The following is a 22,104-nucleotide window of genomic DNA, read 5'->3' on the forward strand; positions in this document are numbered from 1 at the left end:
TGGCAGCACTACATTGCCTCACTGTCCATCCTGGCTCTCTGATTGGCTAAGAGACTGTGAGAAAGTCCAACCAGACCCAGCCCCACACATTCATATGTAGATTGGGGACTATAAATAGGAGGGATGAAGCCAGTAGAGATCAGATTCTCTCTCTACAGAGACCTCTACAGCACAGAGATCAGCCATGGCTCCTACAATCACTTCACCAATCACCTCTTCTAAGGAGCTCCTGACTCTGAACCACAAGGTAAATTGAAGACTCAACTGAACGGACACTAAAAATATTGTTCATAATTGGTTGTTAGTTTGTTACTTGTTCAAATGAATGTTCTTCAGAATTTGGTTATTAATTATTTCTTTCTTCTTTCTGCAGATAAGAAAACCATTGGTGGAGAAGGTACGCAGAGAGCGAATCAACAGCAGCATTGAGCAGCTCAAGTCTCTCCTGGGTCCAGAGATCCTCAAACAACAAGCTGACTCCAAGCTGGAGAAAGCAGACATCCTGGAGATGACAGTTTGCTTCCTGAGACGACAGCAGCAGTATCAACCTGTCAACTCAGCTCCTGTCAATCAGGGATACTCCAGGTGTGTCCAAGAGGTGGTGCGCTTCCTGTCCAAGGATGAGGTGAAGATACAGTCCCAGAGAAGACTGCTGGACCACTTCCAGAACCTGCAGTTATCATCTGACAAGAACATGAAGGAGACTTGTTTGCCTCAGCTGAGGTCTCCAGTTCAGTCCAGCATCACCAAAGAGAAGAGTCCAGTCAACATCGCCCTCTGGAGGCCGTGGTAGAAAACTACAGACTGTAACTCCAGTTACCACCGAGTTGACCATATTGGTCTAAGACTGTCAAAGAACTGTATCATTCAATACTGAATGTATTGTTTATCTGTATTTACAGACATCTTTATAATACCTTTAATGTTTAATTTGATTTGAAAAAAATACTGTTTCAGAGAAAATTAATATAATTATCACTGTGTCTTTAATGCAAAGACAGATTCATGCTGTCATATTATTATGACATGTATTACCTGATTGTTGCAGTTCAAGTTGAACTAGAAGTGCTTAATGTCAATGACATTTTATCATTATGCATTTCATATCCTAACTTATGCGAGATTGTTCTGGACATTATATGTCCTTTTTGTTTAAATAGAATACTTAACATAGTTTTTCATAGTGACACTGCCATTATTATGATTAGAAACAAATATATTTCTGAGAAATTGAAAAAAACGTATCACTGTCTTTAACGCAAAGACAGATATCAGCATGTATGTATGCTGGATTCAAGCTGTCATTATTATGACATTCATTACCTGATTGTTGCAGTTCAAGTTGAACTGGAATCCTAATTTCAATTCAATTCAATATTTTTGCCATTATGCATTACATATTATCCTATACGGTTATGCAAGACTGGTCTTTGCATAACCGTATTTTTTAAAGGAATGCTTATAATTTACTGCTGTCACCTTTTGTAGTGACACTGACATTAAGATGATGTTTATAATTATGTTCTTTTTTTTTCACTTTCATTTATCCCAAAAATATGATCTGTTTTAAGGTCTTATTTTTCTTATTTGCTCTTGTTACTAAATGCCATGTTCCTAGTTTACATGAAGTGTAATATTTACTCACAATATTGTTCAATTAGTATAATGTGATACTATGTATGTCTTTCATAAAGACAAGTTATTGTAAACCCTCTACTCTAAATTTGAGTACAGTGTCTTGGAGAAATGTCCAAGTTATTGTTGTGATGTGTCATCACTTTTATCTGCCTTCACTTCAGGAATTTTCACCTGATGTGAGATTATATGACTCACAGAGGTTTATTGAATAAACCAGCCTCAACTACTATCTTTCTTGTCATTTGCATTTTCTCTACCCATTGACACAAGTCTATATACCAGTGCCATAGAATTGATTGATTGAAATATTTATTAACAGTTTGCAGAATTACAGTACATTTCAAGTACAAACTCAATACAAAGACTGTTAACTGTGAGTGGATGACCCAATTAAGCATTACACTTGGGTCCACCATGTTCAATTCATCAAAACATTTAGAGACGTACAGATAGACACTACTATATAGTCAAAGAACAGAACAGGAATTCATCAAAAGGAGGTAAAAAGGGAAAAGAAACATATACAGTGAGGGGAAAAGGGGGGGGGGGGGGGCGGTAATAATGTTACATATCATTGCTGTGGGGAGGAACTCAATTTACGAGGTTTTAGATTGTATATATATTGTGCATAAAACAGTGCTATTGAACTATCTTTATGTCTGTGTGTTGGTTAAAAACCTATTGATCAAATGGAAAGTATTAGAAAACGCTTCAGACAAAACCTCTTAGCTCCAGTGGACCCTCAAACTGTCTGCTAAAACAACTAACTCCACCACCTCTCCCTCTCTCATGTAAGGAAATTGTTTGTCTTTTCACATTATTTGTCTTAAAAAAAGTAGCCTTGCCGAGCCATGAGGCCTATAGGGCAGGAGCCTATCTCCTGTTTCTGTAGTGTGAGGCAGCTTGATGTACAAGTACACCCCCTGGACATGACGCTAGTATGTCGCAGGGACTTACCCCCAATCCAACCCTTGATGCTGAGTGTCAAGCAGGGAGGCACTGGGTCGCATTTTTAGAGTCTTTGGTATGACCCGGCCGGGGATTGAACCCCGACCTCCCAGTCTCAGGGCAGACTCTAACCACAAGGCCACTGAGCTGGTTTATTTGTCTTAAGTTTTCATAAATTATGCCAATGGGAGATTTAATTATATGGAAGTCATTCAGAGTTTGTTAAATTATTCTGAACTATAGCCTATGCTATGAAATGGCAATCTGTGCAATTTCTTGCCTGAGGTAACTTTTCAAATGAAAACAGAAAGCACTATTTTACATAATATTGCCATTGTCATTATTTTTGGAATGACTCAAGATTCCAGTTGTTCTTTTAGAAAACCAACTTGGATCCCAAAGGTTTTGGCGCCATCTCTCCTAAACAATGACGTCACATTGTGATGTATAATAAGACACACTTCTATTGTCTCTCCATTGAAATCAGTCAATAGACGTAGTGTGGGAAACCAGAGAAACCTCACTCACAGAGCCCCTGTGGGACAATAGATCCAGACCTCTACCCTGGGGGAGTCAGAGGGTGGGGGTGTCTGGACACCTATTGATCCATCCTGAACCAGCCTTAACATTTATAGTGATCTGTATTTTAACAAAATATGATCTACAAGGAATCAACCAATTATATTATAATTTCCATACACCCAGAATTAATTTGATGATTATTTGTATGTCATCCATCACTGGCCTATACTAGAGAGAACTAGCCTATATCATGAGTTGAAGATAAATGTTTTTTCTTAATTGTGTGTTTATCGTCATATCATCATCATCATCATCATCATCAGTAAGCTTTTGATTTCTCTTAAACAACTGGAAAATGATATTTTGGAGGGGGTTCATTGGGAAGTGCTGTTGTTGGTATATATTAACATTTAACTAGGCACACTTCTATTGTTCAGCGAGAGCTCTGTCAATGAACAGAGTGTGAGAAAGCTCTGGAGAGCAGAGTCCCAGTTCAATGTCTTTAGCATCCTACAACCCCACCAGCAGCTGACTATTCTCAGAGGGGAATTGGCACACTTCAGGAACGCTGTCAAACCCCCGTCCTCATGATTAATATGGAAACATTTATCAAGGAATGCAAGTGGAGTAGGTTTTTCATGCACACTACTGTATAAGTGTAATGTTACACCACAATTATTACACTAGCAGCAACTTATATGCATGTATGACGTAAGCCATGTTTATTGCAATCCCCTTTGAGATCCTTTCCCTCCAGATGGCTTGTGACGTCGTACGGCAGTTTCTGTTCTGTCTCAACAACACAGAGCTAAAAAGCCGTCAGTCACTAAAGGTCCATTCAAAGTCCTTTTATAGTGCATTGACCACAGCACACAAGAGACTCAGTGTGGGAAGCTCTGACCAACTCTCTACTCACATGACTTCCAGCCAACAGACACCTGTTTCATCTGTGACATCTAACAATATACGTTTTAATGTGAAACAGACATTTTTGCCTTGGATAAAAGCGCTATATAAATGCACTATTTACCATTTATTTGTTTGAATTTACTTTTGTCAGTATTAAAAGTAACACATCTAGACAACTGTGCAAAGTACATTCTATGAAAAAATACTGTTGGTGTTGATCTGCATGTGATAGAAGCCATTAAAAAGAAATTTGAAAATAAGAACCCGTAATAAAACATGTTTTTACCATTTAACAGAGCATACATTTGAATGTTATCGCATTGTTGAGGATGAGGAAAGCTGGAGGTCCAGACATTAATAGGCTACTTTACAGTCTTAACTTGTAAATGTATGCAGTACTACCTGCTTGCATTAATTGATTTATGTCTGTTTGTAAACATATACAGTAGGTATACAATGAGATGATCAACTGAATCTGCTTGCAGGGAGGAATTAGCATTTAAGTAGTAGGCACATGCCTATTGTTCAGTGAGAGACATGTCAATGACCAAAGTGTGGGAATGCTCTGGAGAGCAGTGTCCCAGGTCCGTACCTCAACCCCCTCCAGGTATACCTCCACGTAACATTAGTTAGTCTGTTAGTCTGTTAATGATACGCCTAGTGGAAGATATGTGCCAGCTGCAGAATGTGTATACTATAGGCTACAGTCTTAACTTTACACTGGTCAGTAAATTGTGTAGATCATTATTTTACCCAATGGATGATTGTTAACTGTCTCCCACGTGTGTGATGTAATGATGAGCGTGTGCTCAGTCAGTCATTGATCTCAACATCAGGCAGCAGATTTGCTCTCTTTACAGGGTCACCACTTTCCCAGATTCACACAAAGTCTCTCTCCAGTCGTCCACCTGTTCCCCTGAGATCTAACCATGGTCCCTCCGCAGTAAGAGCATTGAGCATGTGGCAGCACTAATTCCTCATTGTCCTTCCTGGCTCTCTGATTGGCTAAGAGACTGTGAGAAAGTCCAACCAGACCCAGACCCACACATTCATATGTAGATTGGGGACTATAAATAGGAGGGATGAAGCCAGTAGAGATCAGATTCTCTCTCTACAGAGACCTCTACAGCACAGAGATCAGCTATGGCTCCTACAATCACTTCACCAATCACCTCTTCTAAGGAGCTCCTGACTCTGAACCACAAGGTAAATTGAAGACTCAACTGAACGGACACTAAAAATATTGTTCATAATTGGTTGTTAGTTTGTTACTTGTTCAAATGAATGTTCTTCAGAATTTGGTTATTAATTATTTCTTTCTTCTTTCTGCAGATAAGAAAACCATTGGTGGAGAAGGTACGCAGAGAGCGAATCAACAGCAGCATTGAGCAGCTCAAGTCTCTCCTGGGTCCAGAGATCCTCAAACAACAAGCTGACTCCAAGCTGGAGAAAGCAGACATCCTGGAGATGACAGTTTGCTTCCTGAGACGACAGCAGCAGTATCAACCGGTCAACTCAGCTCCTGTCAATCAGGGATACTCCAGGTGTGTCCAAGAGGTGGTGCACTTCCTGTCCAAGGATGAGGTGAAGATACAGTCCCAGAGAAGACTGCTGGACCACTTCCAGAACCTGCAGTCATCCTCTGACAAGAACATGAAGGAGACATGTTTGCTTCAGCTGAGGTCTCCAGTTCAGTCCAGCATCACCAAAGAGAAGAGTTCAGTCAACATTGCCCTCTGGAGACCCTGGTAGTTAACTACAGACTGGAAGTCCAACTTGACTGACCGAGTTGACCATATTGGTCCAAGATTGCAGTCAACTGTGAAGCTTTTCTTTTTAATTAACAATTTGTTTAATTTTCCATGAAAATGAAGAAAATGTGTCAATGTGTCTTTCATGTTAACCCATGACAATACGTTGGCACGGACACCATGTATGTTGCATGAGCCAATTGACACATCAGAATAATCTGATATTAGTGCTATTTATAGGATACTGAATGTATTGTTCACAGCTGTGACATTTCTGTTGTCATAACTGTCACCGTTTTACGGTTAGGCAATCTAACAATAATTTCAAACTTTTACCTGATTGTTAGATTAAATTGTTTAAAAGAAAATAACGACCTTCTTATGGAGGGTTTTCCATTGTGAACTATACTATAATCTAAGTGATTAATTAAGACTGATCTGTTGTAAGATCAATATTTTATCTGTCCTTTTTTTAATGGATTCTTAAAATAATCGATGTCACGATTTTCTAGTGACACATTTTTGCATTTAGTGATTTAAATCATGTCAATGCAATCGACCAAACTGGTTGTTTAACGTTTTGTCATCACTCTGTGATTAGCAAAACAATTATCTTTTATACCTTTTTTTTCATTATTATTCTTTGTTTTTTTAGTGCAAAATAGTGCAAAATATTATGGCTCTCTGACTCTGATCCAACTGTGATATTTCTTTCATGCTAAACTCTGACAATATCTTGGCATGAACACCATGCATGTTGCATGAATGACCTGATACATCAGAATTATCTGATATTAATTTTAGCTCCAAGCCTAGCTCTTGTGCTGTGACTTTTTTCACTGCTGGGATATTTTTTGTTTTACCTGATATTATAGAATCAGATCAAACTGATCTAAAAACAAAACAAATGTTCCTTCTTAGACATTTTTTCATTGTGGACTAGATATAGAAATCTAAGTGATTAATTAAGACTGATCTGTTGTAAGATCAATATGTCTAATTCATCCTTTTGTTTTAACAGGGGTGATTAGAATCATACTGTCACCATTTTCCAGTGACACTAATATTTCCATAATGATGTAAATCCTATGAATGTCATATTGACCGAACAGGTTGTTTAACTTTTTGTCATCAAACTGTGATTAGCAAAACCTGATCTATTTTAAGATCGTATTTCTTTCATTTGTCTTTTTTTTGTTTTACTAAGTGCAAAGTATTATGGTTCTGACTCTGAACCAACTACTGTGAAATGGAAAGTATATGTTTACCCACAATGCTGTTCATTTAACACAATGTCTTATGTCTCTCATAGAGACGAGTTGTTGTAAATCCTCTACTCTTTTTGAGTACAATGTCTTGGAGACATATCCAAGTTATTGTTGTGATGTGTCATCACTTCTATCTGGCTTCAGGAGAGGAATTTGATCCACCTGATGTGACTCATTGAGTCTTTTCAATAAACAAACAAACTGACATCTTTTTAGTCCTTTGTCTTTTGTCTCTAGTAACTTCATGTCAATATTACAATAGCAATGATCAACATTATTGGTATTTTCATTATTAGGCCAATGAAGATTTCATTACCTTCAGAGTTTATTAAATGATTCAGACCTATGATCGAGGTAACTTTTCAAATGAAAACAGCTTAAACTCGTTCCATGCAGCACTATTTTACAAAGTCTTGGTTTGTCTTGCATAATATTGCCATGTCATTATTTTGGAATGACAACCAACTTAGATCCCAAAAGTTTGCCGCTTATATGTCGCTCCTCTCCTAAACAATGACGTCACATTGTGTAACTAATGTGATGTATAATAAGACACACTTCTATTGTCTCTCCATTGAAATCAGTCAATAGACAAGAGTGTGGGAAACCAGAGAAACCTCACTCACAGAGCCCCTGTGGGACAATAGATCCAGACCTCTACCCTGGGGGAGTCGGTTGATGGGGCTGTATATGGACACCTATTGATCCATTCTGAACCAGCCCTATAATTTATAGTATTTGTATTTTTAAACCAAATATAATCAATAAGGAAACAACAAATTGTAATATATTTCCATAAACCCAGAATCAATTTCACGATTATTATGTATGACACGCCATCCATTACTGGCCCATATATCCTAATGAGCAAACACTTTTTATTTTTTATTTTTTTGCTTTCGCCTTTATTATTTATATATAGAGGGATAGATTTAGTAGACTGACAGGAAATGGTGAGAGAGATGGGGGGGTGACCTAGCCTGGCGGGGCCAGACTCATAGAGGATTCACTGACGCTCATATGCGGGAGGAAGCGTCAGTGAATCCTCGCTATGAGTCTGGCCCCGCCAGGTAGGGTGACCTGCAGTAAAGGCCGTCGGGATCGGGAGGCGAACCCACGGCACACTGTCAGACTGGATTACCAGCCAAGGTAACCAGGCGCCCGGGCCCGGGCCAGCAAACACATTTTATCATAAGCTTGAAGATAAATGTTTTTTACCAGCTGCTTAGTGAAAGCTCATGAAATGTACACAACATTGTCATCAGACGCTCTGATCGTCATCAGCTATAGTCTACTGAATCCCTACTCCTGATTGGTTGCCTCATCGCATGCCTCCTCTCTCTGAGTGCAGTGATATTCCACCTCCCCGACCCCTCACACGCACACGCAGCGCATCCAGGCGCACGTCCGTCGGCCAACATGGACAAATTTGGGATCGCATACAACTGTAGACTCTACAGTTATTTTAGGAAAGATTGACATGTCAACGTGTTCGGGTGTCAATCAAATCAGCTGCGTGACCGAGTCGAACATTTCCCGCTGTTAAAAAAAAAGGAAGAAAAAAAGCGAGCGTATTTCACATAATTTCAGATGAAGCTTGCTTTTTATTGAACTATATAGGCTATGAAATGGCAATCTGCGCAATTTCTTGCCTCAGGTAACTTTTCAAATGAAAACGGAAAGCATTATTTGACATAATATTGCCATTGTCATTATTTTTGGAATGACTCAAGATTCCAGTTGTTCTTTTATAAAACCAACTTGGACCCCAAAGGTTTTGGCGCCATCTCTCCTAAACAATGACGTCACATTGTGATGTATAATAAGACACACTTCTATTGTCTCTCCATTTAAATCAGTCAATAGACATAGTGTGGGAAACCAGAGAAACCTCACTCACAGAGCCCCTGTGGGACAATAGATCCAGACCTCTACCCTGGGGGAGTCAGAGGGTGGGGGTGTCTGGACACCTATTGATCCATCCTGAACCAGCCTTATCATTTATAGTGATCTGGATTTTAACAAAATATGATCTACAAGGAATCAACCAATTATAATATAATTTCCATACACCCAGAATTAATTTGATGATTATTTGTATGTCTTGTATGTCTTAAACAACTGGAAAATGATATTTTTGAGGGGGTTCATTGGGAAGTGCTGTCGTTGGGATATATTAACATTTAACTAGGCACACTTCTATTGTTCAGCGAGAGCTCTGTCAATGAACAGAGTGTGAGAAAGCTCTGGAGAGCAGAGTCCCAGTTCAATGTCTTTAGCATCCTACAACCCCACCAGCAGCTGACTATTCTCAGAGGGGAATTGGCACACTTCAGGAACGAGCTGTCAAACCCCCGTCCTCATGATTAATATGGAAACATTTATCAAGGAATTCAAGTGGAGTAGGTTTTTCATGCACACTACTGTATAAGTGTAATGTTACACCACAATTATTACACTAGCAGCAACTTATATGCATGTATGACGTAAGCCATGTTTCTTGCAATCCCCTTTGAGATCCTTTCCCTCCAGATGGCTTGTGACGTCGTACGCCAGTTTCTGTTCTGTCTCGACAACACAGAGCTAAAAAGCCGTCAGTCACTAAAGGTCCATTCAAAGTCCTTTTATAGTGCATTGACCACAGCACACAAGAGACTCAGTGTGGGAAGCTCTGACCAACTCTCTACTCACATGACTTCCAGCCAACAGACACCTGTTTCATCTGTGACATCTAACAATATACGTTTTAATGTGAAACAGACATTTTTGCCTTGGATAAAAGTGCTATATAAATGCACTATTTACCATTTATTTACCATTTTTAACACAGCAATCGCGTCTTTTATTTCACATCAGGGATCGTTTGAATTTACTTTTGTCAGTATTAAAAGTAACACATCTAGACAACTGTGCAAAGTACATTCTATGAAAAAATACTGTTGGTGTTGATCTGCATGTGATAGAAGCCATTACAAAAAAAATAAACATAAAAACATAAAACATGTTTTTACCATTTAACAGAGCATACATTTGAATGTTATCTCATTGTTGAGGATGAGGAAAGCTGGAGGTCCAGACATTAATAGGCTACTTTACAGTCTTAACTTGTAAATGTATGCAGTACTACCTGCTTGCATTAATTGATTTATGTCTGTTTGTAAACATATACAGTAGGTATACAATGAGATAATCAACTGAATCTGCTTGCAGGGAGGAATTAGCATTTAAGTAGTAGGCACATGCCTATTGTTCAGTGAGAGACATGTCAATGACCAAAGTGTGGGAATGCTCTGGAGAGCAGTGTCCCAGGTCCGTACCTCAACCCCCTCCAGGTATACCTCCACGTAACATTCATGTTTCATACACCATAGACTTTGGAAATAAGTTCTTAATATTTAAAGTTGTTTGTTTTATTCACAAAAGCATGTTTCTGAAAATATAGGTTGTAGCTAACCTACATGATCTATTGTTGTCTAGAGGACAACTAATCTATCTAACCTAACGTTAGATAGATTAGTTGTCCTCTAGACAACAATAGATCATTCACAATACATCTGGTTACCACTCAATACAAATTCATTACATTATACAAAATATAGCTAAACGACTACAATACAACTAAATACCAAAACCTACCCAGTCAATATACTCAAGGCCAAGCATGAGGCCTCAAACCTGGTTTATGCACTACCCTTAAAGGGGCAGCGCTACACCAGTATAACTTATGATAGTCTGATTAGCGTGTGTTCTGTCTGTTAATGATACGCCTAGTGGAAGATATGTGCCAGCTGCAGAATGTGTATACTATAGGCTACAGTCTTAACTTTACACTGGTCAGTCAATTGTATAGATCATTATTTTACCCAATGGATGATTGTTAACTGTCTCCCACGTGTGTGATGTAATGATGAGCGTGTGCTCAGTCAAAGTCATTGATCTCATCAGGCAGCAGATTTGCTCTCTTTACAGGGTCACCACTTTCCCAGATCCACACAAAGTCTCTCTCCAGTCGTCCACCTGTTCCCCTGAGATCTAACCATTGACCCTCCGCAGTAAGAGCATTGAGCATGTGGCAGCACTAATTCCTCATTGTCCTTTCTGGCTCTCTGATTGGCTAAGAGACTGTGAGAAAGTCTAACCAGACCCAGGCCCACACATTCATATGTAGATTGGGGACTATAAATAGGAGGGATGAAGCCAGTAGAGATCAGATTCTCTCTACGGAGACCTCTACAGCACAGAGATCAGCCATGGCTCCTACAATCACTTCACCAATCACCTCTTCTAAGGAGCTCCTGACTCTGAACCACAAGGTAAATTGAAGACTCAACTGAACAGACACAAAAATATTGTTCATAATTGGTTGTTAGGCAGGAGATATAGAAGCATCAAGAGCTCAACATCTCGCTTCAGAGATAGCACTTACCTCGTAGCCATTAGACATCTGAACTAGATGTATGTATATGTAGCAATATGCATAGTGCACTTTAAAAACAATGTAATTCCCTATGCTGCTGGTTTTTGTATTGTATTGTCCTTTTTGTTTTTGTATCTATGGTTGTCTGTATATGTTGAGTATGAACCAAGACAAATTCCTATCAACTTGTTGACATGGCAAATACATTCTTGAATTGAATTGAATTGAATTGAATTAGTTTGTTACTTGTTCAAATGAATGTTCTTCAGAATTTGGTTATTAATGATTTCTTTCTTCTTTCTGCAGATAAGAAAACCATTGGTGGAGAAGTTGCGCAGAGAGCGAATCAACAGCAGCATTGAGCAGCTCAAGTCTCTCCTGGGTTCAGAGATCCTCAAACAACAAGCTGACTCCAAGCTGGAGAAAGCAGACATCCTGGAGATGACAGTTTGCTTCCTGAGACGACAGCAGCAGTATCAACCTGTCAACTCAGCTCCTGTCAATCAGGGATACTCCAGGTGTGTCCAAGAGGTGGTGCACTTCCTGTCCAAGGATGAGGGGAATATACAGTCCCAGAGAAGACTGCTGGACCACTTCCAGAACCTGCAGTCATCCTCTGACAAGAACATGAAGGAGACTTGTTTGCCTCAGCTGAGGTCTCCAGTTCAGTCCAGCATCACCAAAGAGAAGAGTTCAGTCAACATTGCCCTCTGGAGACCCTGGTAGTTAACTACAGACTGGAAGTCCAACTTGACTGACCGAGTTGACCATATTGGTCCAAGATTGCTGTCAACTGTGAAGTTTTTCTTTTTGAGTGGTGCAAACCACTCCAATAACCAGCTTTGTCTGTATCTGTGTATGTGTGTACCTGTACGTGGCCCCACGTACATGTGAGCATGGTTGCTATGGTTAGTGTGTGACGTCACTGCACCACTCAGTTCACACGGGTGTGATTTTTAATTAACAATTTGTTTAATTTTCCATGAAAATGTGTCAATGTGTCTTTCATGTTAACCCATGACAATACGTTGGCACGGACACCATGTATGTTGCATGAGTCAATTGACACATCAGAATAATCTGATATTAGTGCTATTTATAGGATACTGAATGTATTGTTCACAGCTGTGACATTTCTGTTGTCATAACTGTCACCGTTTTACGGTTAGGCAATCTAACAATCAGTTACAAGTTTTACCTGATTGTTAGATTAAATTGTTTAAAAGAAAATAACGTCCTTCTTATGGAGGGTTTTCCATTGTGGACTATACTATAATCTAAGTGATTAATTAAGTCTGATCTGTTGTAAGATCAATATTGTATCTGTCCTTTTTTTAATGGATTCTTAAAATAATCGATGTCACAATTTTCTAGTGACACATTTTTGCATATAGTGATTTAAATCATGTCAATGCAATCGACCAAACTGGTCATTATTATTCTTTGTTTTTTAGTGCAAAATATAGTGCAAAATATTATGGCTCTCTGACTCTGATCCAACAGTGATATTTCTTTCATGCTAAACTCTGACAATATCTTGGCATGAACACCATGCATGTTGCATGAATGACCTGATACATCAGAATTATCTGATATTAATGTTAGCTCCAAGCCTAGCTCTTGTGGACTAGATATAGAAATCTAAGTGATTAATTAAGACTGATCTGTTGAAAGATCAATGTCTAATTTATCCTTTTGTTTTAACAGGGGTGATTAAAATCATACTGTCACCATTTTCCAGTGACACTAATATTTCCATAATGATGTAAATCCTATGAATGTCATATTGACCGAACAGGTTGTTTAACCTTTTGTCATCAAACTGTGATTAGCAAAACCTGATCTATTTTAAGATCTTATTTTTTTGACTATGTGCAAAGTATTATGGTTCTGACTCTGAACCAACTACTGTGAAATGGAAAGTATATGTTTACCCACAATGCTGTTCATTTAACACAATGTCTTATGTCTCTCATAGAGACGAGTTGTTGTAAATCCTCTACTCTTTTTGAGTACAATGTCTTGGAGACATATCCAAGTTATTGTTGTGATGTGTCATCACTTCTATCTGGCTTCAGGAGAGGAATTTGATCCACCTGATGCGACTCATTGAGTCTTTTCAATAAACAAACAAACTGACATCTTTTTAGTCCTTTGTCTTTTGTCTCTATGAATTAACTTCACGTCGATATTACAATAGCAATGATCAACATTATTGGTATTTTCATTATTAGGCCAATGAAGATTTAATTACCTTCAGAGTTTATTAAATGATTCAGACCTATGATCGAGGTAACTTTTCAAATGAAAACAGCTTAAACTCATTCCATCCAGCACTAATTTACAAAGTCATGGTTTGTCTTGCATAATATTGCCATGTCATTATTTTGGAATGACAACCAACTTAGATCCCAAAAGTTTGCCTCTATGTCGCAACTCTCCTAAACAATGACGTCACATTGTGTAACTAATGTGATGTAAAATAAGACACACTTCTATTGTCTCTCCATTGAAAGCAGTCAATAGACATAGTGTGGGAAACCAGAGAAACCTCACTCACAGAGCCCCTGTGGGACAATAGATCCAGACCTCTACCCTGGGGGAGTCAGAGGTTGATGGGGCTGTATATGGACACATATTGATCCATTCTGAACCAGCCCTATCATTTATAGTATTTGTATTTTTAAACCAAATATAATCAATAAGGAAACAACAAATTGTAATATATTTCCATAAACCCAGAATCAATTTCACGATTATTATGTTTGACACGCCATCCATTACTGGCCTATATATATCCTAATGAGCAAACACTTTTTATTTATTTATTTTTTTGCTTTCGCCTTTATTTATTGTTCAGTTACATTGTCCAGAAGGGGTTGTAGGACATGGTTAATGTGTTTCTATAGGATCCCTCACTCCTATTTGTGAGGGTGGCGTAGTCATTTCATAATATAGCCCTGCTACACTGACATGGATCGCTTACGTGAGTACTATAGGCCCACAGAAGAGAATAGTGCAAAATAAATCATAGAAAATATTAAGTGGAGAGTTCCGGTTTCCGGTTTGAGAGGATGACAGCTTGAGGAAAGCTCGCTCGGTCAAAATATATAATATCGGCCCCAAAGTCAATTGAATTTCAAGAAGTCAAGTCTTATTTTATTCTTTAGAAGGGGCGATGATGGTGTCTACCGGGAAAAGAAAGAAAGGAAGGGAGAGCAAGCATGCCGGCAGCGAAAACGAAGCACAACAACCTGAAGCTAACAATGATGCTAACGCTAGCACTTCAGCAACACAGCAACTAGACGGGGCCAACGTGGTTTCTCCGGCCGCGGTGGCTAGCAGCGCACCCCCCCCCCCTCGCCCAGCTCCGACGGCGGGGACATAACCGACCAAGAGGAGGAGGTAAACCTGGCTGTAATCCTGAGGGAACTGCGCGGTTTCAGGCAAGATAATAAGAAACAGATGCAAGACATAAAAGGAGAAATAGCTAAAACAAACGCGAGGGTGGACCAGGCCGAAGCTAGGATCGTAGGGAGCGAGGAAAGGCTACAGAACGTGGAAGAGATACTAGCAGAGATGCTAACGATCCAGGAGGCTCTCCAAACGAAGATAACTGATTTACAGGGACAATCCAGGAGGGACAACGTGAGAATATACGGGGTAGCTGAGGGGACAGAGGGGACAGCAAGGTCCCTTGTCCCCTTTGTGGCAAAGATGCTAAGAGAAAATCTGAATATCCCCGCAGCGACGCCATTACAGATACAAAGAGCGCACCGCGCCCTGGCACCGCTGCCCCCAAATGGAGCCCAACCCAGATCGATCGTGGTAAAGTTTCTGAGCTTCACCATGAAAGAAGAAGTGATTAAGCAGACCTGGGAGAAGAAGGGCTTTACATGGCAAAACTGTAAAATCAGCCTCGACCATGACTATGCACCAGAAATATTGGCCAAAAGAAAACAGTATGCTGAGGCACGGAGGGTCCTAAAAACAAACGACACAAGGTTCCAAACGCTGTTTCCTGCACGACTAAGAGTCCACCATGCCGATGGGATGAAGACATATGCTACAGTGGAAGAGGCGACGGCAGACCTGGCGAGGTGTGGACTGGCGGTTGAAGTGATCAAGAAACCAACGACGCTCTGGGAGAGGATCAGGAGGTGTGCGTGGCAGACGGCGGGGGGAGCTCGCCCACCGCGGGCCGGCGGGGCTCCAGGATACATAGAGAGGCTGCAAGTATTCAGACGTGAAGAGACAGACTGATCTCCTTTTTCTTTCTTTCAAAGGGATACAAAAAAAAGGGGGGGTGGGGGGGGGGGGGAATCATATCGATGCAATTGAAACGATACGTGTGTGTGTGTGTGTGTGTGTGTGTGTGAGTTGAGTGTGGGGGGGGAGCCAAAACACTAAAAATATACCACTGAAATTTAACCGATAACCTGGGGGGACGAGTGATGTGCGTGAAAGAGTGTGTGTGTGTGTGTGTGTGTGTGTGTGTGTGTGTGTGTGTGGGGGGGGGGGACTAATATATCACTGAAATTGAATTGATAATCTGGGGGAATGAATGGGTTTCAACACACTGTATGACTTGAAATTATGTGGGATTAAATATGTGGAATGTTATATCACGGAAAGTTAACTGATAAACTAGGGGTGGGGGGGGGGTTATTTTCTACTAGACACAACAATGCTGCATTTGTTTTGATACGATCGAGACATACTACTATGCAAGATCTTTCTTTCATAGCTGTCACCAGGGTTGAGGGCCCTCTAGCACAAGCAGGGAATAGAGGTTATCCCTTAGTTAGGAGGTTGGGCAGTGGAAGGGTTCCACTGCTGGAACTCAGGTTTACAATGGTTTTTGGCCATTTACGGTATTATTATTGTGTGTGTATTTTGAATGTTTTTTCTTTCCTTATGCTGAGGGGTTTTTGTTTATTTAAGGAGAGAGGAGGGCTGTTGACCGTTGTTCATAAGATCCGATATGCAGGTTGAGCCGGTGAAAATTATTTCTTTCAATGTAAATGGGGTTTTGAATCCTACTAAAAGGTCTAAGATACTAGCAAAATTAAGGAGGGAAAAGGCACAGATCGCTCTCCTTCAGGAGACACACATGAGTCAATCTGAGCACACAAAATTGAAAAAGATGGGTTTTAGACATGTGTTTTCATCATCTAATAAGTCAAGCCATAGGAGAGGGGTTGCAACTCTCATCTCAGCCTCAGTTAACTACGAACATATCTCTGAAACCAGGGATGATGAGGGAAGGTTTATCAGGATTACAGGGAAAATAGAGGGATCATTGATAACAATAATAAATGTATACATCCCACCGGGAAGCGAATGGGCCCTATACAGACATATTTTTGATTTAATGGTTAATTCTCAGGGGGTGGTCCTGTCGGGGGGTGATTTCAACCTACGGTTGACTAAAAAGGACTCCTCAGCCACAGCAAATCAGAACAATCCCATTAGTAGGAAGGTGAACTCACTAATGGTGGAACTGGGCATTATTGACGTGTGGAGAGAACTGCACCCTAATAATAGAGAGTACACTCATTATTCATGCCCACATGCTGTATATGCTAGGCTAGACTATTTCTTCATGTTCAGCTCAGACAGATTCAAGATAAGGAACTGCAGCATTACAACAATTGACCTGTCAGACCATAGTCCAGTTACTCTGTCCCTGCTCCTGGAGAGGAAAGCTAGAAAAACCCTCTGGAGACTAAATTCATACATATTAAATGACCCGACTACATTGGAAAAGATTAAAAAAGATATTAAAGAATATCTAGAGCTGAACACCTCGGAGGAGGTTTCACCAGCGATATTGTGGGACACGTTAAAGGCTGTAATGAGGGGGAAAATCATTTCTTTAACCTCATATAAAAAAAACCTCAAGAGGCAAAAGCTGCTGGAACTAGAAAATAAATTAAAACGGCTGCGGGTGGCTCACAGTAATGTTGCAAGTTCCAGCTAGAAACAGGAAATCAGGAAAACGCAGGGGGAAATTAATGACATTTATACACAAGAAACGCATAAAAAGCTTCTTTTCCTGAGACAGAGATATTATGAGACGGGTGGTAGGTCAGCGAAATATCTGGCTTATAAACTGCGTAAACAACAAGAAGAAAGCACAATTTATAAAATACGAAACCCTGTGTCCCAGGATATCGAAAACAAAGCAGAAAAAATTCAAGAGTGTTTTGAAACCTTTTACCGAGAATTATATTCTCAACCCCAAGCAGCTGATGAATCCCAGATAGACTCTTTTTTGAGCTCCCTGGATTTGCCAGTCCTTGCTTACTGATCCACAAAATGTCAATTTGATAAAACCAATTACAAGCAGAGAAGTGGACTCAGCCATTTCCAGGCTAAAGGCAGGGAAGTCTCCGGGTTCAGACGGTTTTAACACAGAGTGGTATAAGACGCTGAGAGCGGAGTTGTCCCCATTGTTGCTCAATACTTTCAATGGGATTCTGCAGGGAGGCGACGCCCCCCCCCCCCCCCCCCCCCCCCCCCGTGGAAGGAGGCCATTATCTCGGTCATTCCAAAAGAGGGAAAAGATAAACTAGAATGTGACAATTATCGACCAATAAGTGTTTTAAATTTAGATTATAAACTTTTCACCTCTATTATGGCTCGGAGGCTGGAGGACACTTTGTCCTCCATCATAAGTTTGGACCAAGCAGGCTTCTTATGTGGGAGGCAAACCTCAGACAATATTAGGAGGTCACTACACATCTTAGGTCAAACTACTGAGGACAAATCCAAATCAATCCTAGTAGCCCTGGATTCTCGAAAAGCCTTCGACTCCGTAAGGTGGACCTTCCTTTACAAAGTAATGGCGAAATTTGGTTTTCATGAAACATTTATAAAAGTTATCCAGGCCCTATACGACAAACCTACAGCTCGTATTAAGATTAATGGAGATTTGTCTGATGCTTTCGTTTTGAAACGTGGTTCGAGGCAGGGGTGCGCAATCTCCCCTCTCCTCTTCGATTTATTTATTGAACCCCTAGGCCAATTAATAAGACAGAGTGAAGCCGTCAAAGGCATAAATATGGGGGGTATCGAACACAAGGCCGCCATGTTCGCAGATGATGTCCTGGTGTACTTAGGGGGGCAGCCTGAGAGGTCATTTAACGAACTGATGTCACTATTATCAGGATACGGTGAACTATCCGGTTACAAGCTCAATACTTCTAAAACACAGGTCATGACTCTAAACTTCAATGCCTCAAGGGGACTGAGGGAAAAATATGATTTGAAATGGGACAATGAAGAAATCAAATATTTGGGAATAAATGTGACGAAAGACCCTTCAAAGTTGAGGCAAGCTAATTATGGTCCCATATCGATGAAGATAAAATCTGATTTGCATAGATGGAACCTAATCCCCTTCCTAAGTCTGAACTCAAGAATAAGTTCAGTTAAGATGAACATTCTTCCCCGTTTACTTTACATCTTTAGAAATCTCCCAGTAGAAGTGGATGATAAACAATTCAGAGAATGGGATAAATGGATTTCTAGGTTCATATGGCAAGGGAAAAAACCAAGAATTAAATATAGCACCCTACAACTGAGAAAGGACAAAGGGGGCATGGCTCTTCCCTGTTTAAGAAATTACTATTATGCTGCGCAGATAACTCCTCTGCTATACTGGAGTAACAGGGGGTATAAAGCTAGGTGGAAGGAGTTGGAGCTTGGTCTCGTTGCTGATTTCCCTCTGCAGGCTGTAATAGGTGACAAGGGTTTGGTGGATCGATTAGAGAGGATCAATAATCCATGGATAAGCCATACGTTAACTGTGTGGCAAAAGGTTGTGAGATCATGTGGTTTAAAAAAAATGTTGAAACTTTTCAGATGGTGTGCCTTCGATACAGATTTTGCCCCAAATAGAGGCGACATAAGATTTAAGTCATGGATAGAGAAAGATGTCACAACTTACATGTCATTTATACAAAGAAGTGAAATCGATAGTTTCAGATCAATACAGGTCAAACATGGTTTGGAACAGGCTGACTTTTACAGATATCTCCAGGTGCGTCACTATATCAATCAAGAATGTAAATTCAAAGAGTTTTCTGCAGTTGAATCGGAGTTCTTTTTCATACTGAAGTCAGCCCTTACAGTGGAGCCAAGTAAATCCATCTCTGAGTTATATAGTGCCATTTCAGATGCTAAAAATGAAAGCACGTTGTACATCAAAGAGAGATGGGAGAGGGATGCAGGAATTGTACTCTCAGAGGAAGTATGGGGAGGGATCTGGGAGTTCCAGTCTACCTCAACCTGTTCTATGGACTGGAGAGAGCATTGTTGGAAAAATATTATTAGATATTTTAAGACCCCGTATCAGGAAAAATACAAAGGTGATGATAGGCTGTGCTGGAGGCAGTGTGGGGCAAAGAAAGCCAACCTCTTTCACATTTTCTGGGGGTGCCCCAAGTTGAGGGTGTTTTGGAACAATATTCACAAATCACTGTGTTCAGTATTTAATACTCCAATACCTTTTAACTTCACAACCTTGTACCTGGGCCACATTGAATGTCTTAACCAGTCGAGATACACAAAGCTACTGCAGGTGCTCTTGGCAGCCAGCAAAAAGTCAATAACAAGAAGATGGCTAACCCCAATCACACCCACAATGGACGATTGGCACGGAATAGTCCTGGATATTTTCAAAATGGAAAAATTAACATACATGCTAAGAACTAGACTAGATAATTTCTACCAAATTTGGAACAACTGGATAGTACACATTGCCCCTCTGAGAGCTGACTTTGTGTGATCTCACTGGCCCTAATAGCCTGCTTTATGATTGTTGTAGAAAATGTTTAAGACACCCTTCCTCCTCTCATGGTCGAAATCCAAAGCCGTTTTGTTTTTGTCCCCCTCAGCAATATTGTAAATACTTTCGTTTCTTGATTGTTTTTTTGTCTTTTTCTTTTGTCTGTCTTACTCTTTTGTCTGCCCACTCTTTCTTCTCTTTCTCCTTCTGAAATGTACACTCTAAAGCAATATTGCCCTTTGCCCCTGTTAAGTGTTGACCTGATGCCATATGTAGTCCTGAAGAAAGCAAGGACACAGAGACACTGGAGATGGAGTCACTTGGAGGGGGGAGGGAGGGAAGAGGGGTGGGAAAATAAATCCTGGGAACTGCACTTGTGTCCTATGTATGCATAGAAATGATGTTTTTGTACTGCTTTTTCCAAATAAAATAAATATTATAAAAAAAAATATATATATATTAAGTGATCATGTCAGTGAAGAACAAACTGTTTTTCCAACCATATTTTCAGAAACATGCTTTTGTGAATAAAACAAACAACATTAATATTAAGAACTTATTTCCAAAGTCTATGGTGTATGAAACATGAATGTTACGTGGAGGTATACCTGGAGGGGGTTGAGGTACGGACCTGGGACACTGCTCTCCAGAGCATTCCCACACTTTGGTCATTGACATGTCTCTCACTGAACAATAGGCATGTGCCTACTACTTAAATGCTAATTCCTCCCTGCAAGCAGATTCAGTTGATTATCTCATTGTATACCTACTGTATATGTTTACAAACAGACATAAATCAATGAATGCAAGCAGGTAGTACTGCATACATTTACAAGTTAAGACTGTAAAGTAGCCTATTAATATCTGGACCTCCAGCTTTCATCATCCTCAACAATGAGATAACATTCAAATGTATGCTCTGTTAAATGTTAAAAACATGTTTTATTACGGATTTTCATTTATTTTTTATTTTTAATGGCTTCTATCACATGCAGATCAACACCAACAGTATTTTTTCATAGAATGTACTTTGCACAGTTGTCTAGATGTGTTACTTTTAATACTGACAAAAGTAAATTCAAACGATCCCTGATGTGAAATAAAAGACGCGATTGCCGAGTTAAAAATGGTAAATAAATGGTAAATAGTGCATTTATAAAGCGCTTTTATCCAAGGCAAAAATGTCTGTTTCACATTAAAACGTATATTGTTAGATGTCACAGATGAAACAGGTGTCTGTTGGCTGGAAGTCATGTGAGTAGAGAGTTGGTCAGAGCTTCCCACACTGAGTCTCTTGTGTGCTGTGGTCAATGCACTATAAAAGGACTTTGAATGGACCTTTAGTGACTGACGGCTTTTTAGCTCTGTGTTGTCGAGACAGAACAGAAACTGACGTACGACGTCACAAGCCATCTGGAGGGAAAGGATCTCAAAGGGGATTGCAAGAAACATGGCTTACGTCATACATGCATATAAGTTGCTGCTAGTGTAATAATTGTGGTGTAACATTACACTTATACAGTAGTGTGCATGAAAAACCTACTCCACTTGCATTCCTTGATAAATGTTTCCATATTAATCATGAGGACGGGGGTTTGACAGCGTTCCTGAAGTGTGCCAATTCCCCTCTGAGAATAGTCAGCTGCTGGTGGGGTTGTAGGATGCTAAAGACATTGAACTGGGACTCTGCTCTCCAGAGCTTTCTCACACTCTGTTCATTGACAGAGCTCTCGCTGAACAATAGAAGTGTGCCTAGTTAAATGTTAATATATCCCAACAACAGCACTTCCCAATGAACCCCCTCCAAATATCATTTTCCAGTTGTTTAAGAGAAATCAAAAGCTTACGGATGATGAT

The 22,104-nt window shown here is 40.0% G+C and overlaps 3 pseudogenes across 3 annotated transcripts; all 3 read left to right on the forward strand.

Annotated features, from left to right (window-relative positions):
• The first annotated feature begins 123 nt into the window (after positions 1-123).
• On the forward strand, positions 124-793 carry LOC306929079 (transcription factor HES-5-like; annotated as a pseudogene). The gene is made up of 2 exons: positions 124-247; positions 374-793. The product of its transcript is annotated as a transcription factor HES-5-like (transcript).
• A 4,306-nt stretch (positions 794-5,099) lies between these two features.
• LOC306929430 (transcription factor HES-5-like) lies at positions 5,100-5,879 on the forward strand (annotated as a pseudogene). The gene is made up of 2 exons: positions 5,100-5,223; positions 5,350-5,879. The product of its transcript is annotated as a transcription factor HES-5-like (transcript).
• A 5,348-nt stretch (positions 5,880-11,227) lies between these two features.
• Positions 11,228-12,179, forward strand: LOC306929351 (transcription factor HES-5-like; annotated as a pseudogene). Its single transcript has 2 exons — positions 11,228-11,349; positions 11,760-12,179. The product of its transcript is annotated as a transcription factor HES-5-like (transcript).
• The last annotated feature ends 9,925 nt before the right edge of the window (positions 12,180-22,104 follow it).

The sequence above is a fragment of the Electrona antarctica genome (genome assembly GCF_951216825.1).
Source record: "Electrona antarctica genome assembly, chromosome: 9".
Lineage (NCBI taxonomy): Eukaryota > Metazoa > Chordata > Actinopteri > Myctophiformes > Myctophidae > Electrona > Electrona antarctica.